Genomic DNA, 3846 nt, shown 5'->3' with positions numbered 1-3846 from the left:
AAAGAGTTTCAAAGAAAAAGTGAATGTGAAATAAATGCTTTCTGACAAATATTTCTGATCACTGCTCAAAATTCACCTTTTCCATTGAATTTTGAAATAAATAATATTTGTTCTATTTTATCCAATAAATGCATGTTTGATTAAATTAAGTATGGCAAAAGTATGGCTATTTTAATTCAGCTTTTCACACAAAAACTCATTCCAAGGCAGGTGAATAAGTCTTGCAGACACCAGTGAGCAACTTACAAAAATAATGTTTTTAATTCAAGAAAGCTTTAGTAAAAACAGATCAGAGGCTCTTGATTTTCAACCGTGGCCTTGTTGTAATTCTGCACTGCCTACACAATAAGAGACACACCTGGATGAATTCACTCAGTGTTTCTATTTGTGTTACACTGATACAATGTTGCTAGATCATTTCATAATAATATTTGCAATATGAAGAGACACCCCATGAATCATGTTTCTATGGAGGCATATCCCAATGTCTTCAGTATAGCCACCTATTCATAAGGCCCCAGGCCCATGAAACCCTGTTAAGCGCACTGATGACATGCATTTTTTTTTCAATGTATCTTACATTGTTAAGTGTTAACTGTTCACTATGGGATGAAGCCTTTTTATGAGTCTATAATTCACCACACCACTCTATATAAATATTTAATATTTTATAATTTATTATACCGTGATGGATTTTTTCAAGGTTTTAAAGTTACCAAGCAATTTTAATTAGTGCAATAACTGTTGGGTCAAATATGGACTAACCCAACTGTTGGGTTGAAAAGTATTTCCATGTTTTTTAATTACAAATCAAACTAAATAATTATGGCAACACTTTACAATAAGGTTCATTAGTTAATGCATTTACTAACATGAACTAACCATGAACAGCACATGTACAGCATTTATTAATCATAATTGAGCATTTACTAATGCATTATTAACATTCAAGTCCATGCTTCTCAACATTAGTTAAGGGACCATGAGTTAACATGAACTAACAATGAGCAACTGTATTTTCATTAACTAACATTTACTCACATTAATAAATATTGTAGTAAATGTATTGTTCATTGTTTGTTCATGTTAGTAAATGCATTAATTAGCATTAACTAATGAACCTTATTGTAAAGTGTGACCATAATTATTTTGTTTAGTGAACTATAGTAACCACAAATTAACTATGGTTTTGAAACATGAGTTAAATGTGTTTTAAGGTAATCTGTTATACAAATGGTGATCACTCAAAAACAATGGCTACACTTTTGCTACAATAAAGGTTCAGAAGTCAGTCTGACAATGCAGTTTGAGAAAATTAAAACAAGGCTAAATGTGTACATGTCAATGTAAAGTAGCAAGAATAGTAATATTAATAATGTATGTGTCAGACTTCATATCCTCTACTGAATAAAGCTGTGTGTTGTTGTTTCTTGTGAGGTAAACTCTATTTATTTCTCGCTGCAAATTTCTCTCAAAAATGACAAAGGAATGCTGATAAAACTTTTCATAGTCCTGATATTTTTCTGACAGAAAAAATATCTGTGAAATAAATTAACAGTAGGCTCTGGCTCAACAAAAAAGAATTTATATTCTGAATAAATTAGCTTTTTGAATAAATCAGGTGAACCAATGGCTTACTAATTAATTAACTGATTAATTAAAAGTCATTTAATTCATTCTTAAAAGAAACAAATCAAATAAATAAATGACTCTGTTACTTGATAATATTATATTGAAATTGTCATTTATGTAATAATTGATATTTAAAAAAAACATGAAAATATCGAGAGATTTATTGGTGTCGTGCAAATAAATAAGTTCTAAGTTTAACATTGCTTTACTGTAGAATGTTGCTTCTCAATAAAAAAAGTCATCCTCAAATACATATTTATTCAATAAGACTTTTCAATTAAACTTTTCATCAGTTCATCGTTAACATTTTATGTAAATCTTGCTATCTAGTTTCATAACAATGTTGATATTACGTAAAATTACAGTATGCATTTATGCAAAAGATATTGCTAACAATTACAGTATTATATAACCAAAACTTAACAGCCAGTTTCTGCAGTAAACAGTGGAAAAATCCAGAACAATTAGTGTTTAGATCATCGGCCTACATTCTCCTTCTGTTAGGGCGTGTTTTTTTTCTTTTTCTTTTGGAGATTTCAAGGGATTAAGAGTCGTCTTTTTATAGGAATATTTTCAGCAGGCAACTCTATGACACAATTCATCCAGCTAGTAAATTTTGTAACTCACCTAAGTGTTGTTTAAACTAAAATGACCTAATTTCAGCTTTCAAACAAACAGGTATTCTTTAGCTTGTGATCTGCAATAAATTTTTGAACTTATTAGAAAACCTTTGACCACAAAATGTGTATTGCTTTTTCATATCATGAAACACACTGCTGCTTATCTGTATTCCCTTTGCCTTAAATATACATCAGCTAAATCATATAATCAAAATGTTATCTGTCTGATATATATATACAGAGTTTTTGCTAATTCAAAGAATGCAACATTATGCAGTCATTCCTTCTGTGTACTGTAAATCTAATGGCCTATTGTGAATTTGAAAAGTCAAGATCCATCATTTTTAAAAAAATATCTTTCATATACAGTATGTTCATATAATACTGTATATGCAGCGTCACATACACTCTCAGAAATAAAGGTAGGAGCTGTCTCTGGGCCAGTACTTTTTCAAAAAATACATGTTTGTACCCAAAGAGTCTACAGTGGTACTCAAAGGTGCATTATAGTGCCCAAATGTACATAAAAAGTACTTTTGAGGTACCATAATGGACCCTTTAGGTGCAAATATGTACCTTTTGAAAAGGTACTGCCCAGTGGGTGACAGCTCCTGTACAATTACTTCTGAGTGTATAGTATACTCATATACAGTGTGTGTGTGTGTGTGTGTGTGTGTGTGTGTGTGAGTGTGTGTGTGTGTGTGTGTGTGTGTGTGTGTGTGTGTGTGTGTGTGTGTGTGTGTGTGTGTGTGTGTGTGTGTGTGTGTGTGTGTGTGTGTGTTTGTGTGTGTTTGTGTGTGTGTGTGTGTGTGTGTGTGTGTATACAGTTGAAGTCAGAATTATTAGCCCCCTGAATTATTAGAACACCTGTTTTTTCCCCTGTTTCTGTTCAACAGAGAGTAGATTTCTTCAACACATTTCTAAACATTATAGTTTTAATAACTCATCTCTAATAACTGATTTGTTTTATCTTTGCCATGATGACAGTAAATATTTTATTAGATATTTTTCAAGACACTTCTATGCAGCTTAAAGTGACTTTTAAAGGCTTAACTAGGTTAATTAGGTTAACTAGGCAGGTTAGGGTTATTAGGCAAGTTATTGTATATTGATGGTTTGTTCTGTAGACTATCGAAAAAAAAGTTAGCTTAAAGGGGCTAATAATTTTGTCTTTAAAATGGTCTTTAAAAAATTAATAACTGCTTTTATTTTAGCCGAAATAAAACAAATAAGACTTTCTCCAGAAGAAAAAACATTATCAGACATACTTTGAAAATTTCCTTGCTCTGTTAAATATAATATGGGAAATATTCAAAAAAGCAACACAAATTCAAAGGGGGGCTAATAATTCTGACTTTAACTATATATATATATATATAGTTTTGCTATATATTTTTGCTATATATTTTGCTATATATTATTGCTATATATTTAAACCACAACAAAAAGCAACACATAATGAAAAATTACACAGAATTTATCACAAAATAAAAAATTGCGGTAACTCCTAAAGACTTTGCAATAACTATACAGGTAGGTGCTATTACCTCTGGATTGTACATTCTTTTTAAAAACAATACAGTATCACTAGGAA

Source organism: Danio rerio, chromosome 10, assembly GCF_052040795.2.
Source record: "Danio rerio strain M-AB ecotype USA chromosome 10, GRCz13ab, whole genome shotgun sequence".
In the NCBI taxonomy this organism is placed as follows: Eukaryota; Metazoa; Chordata; class Actinopteri; order Cypriniformes; family Danionidae; genus Danio; species Danio rerio.
Note: the sequence above shows the minus strand (reverse complement) of the source record.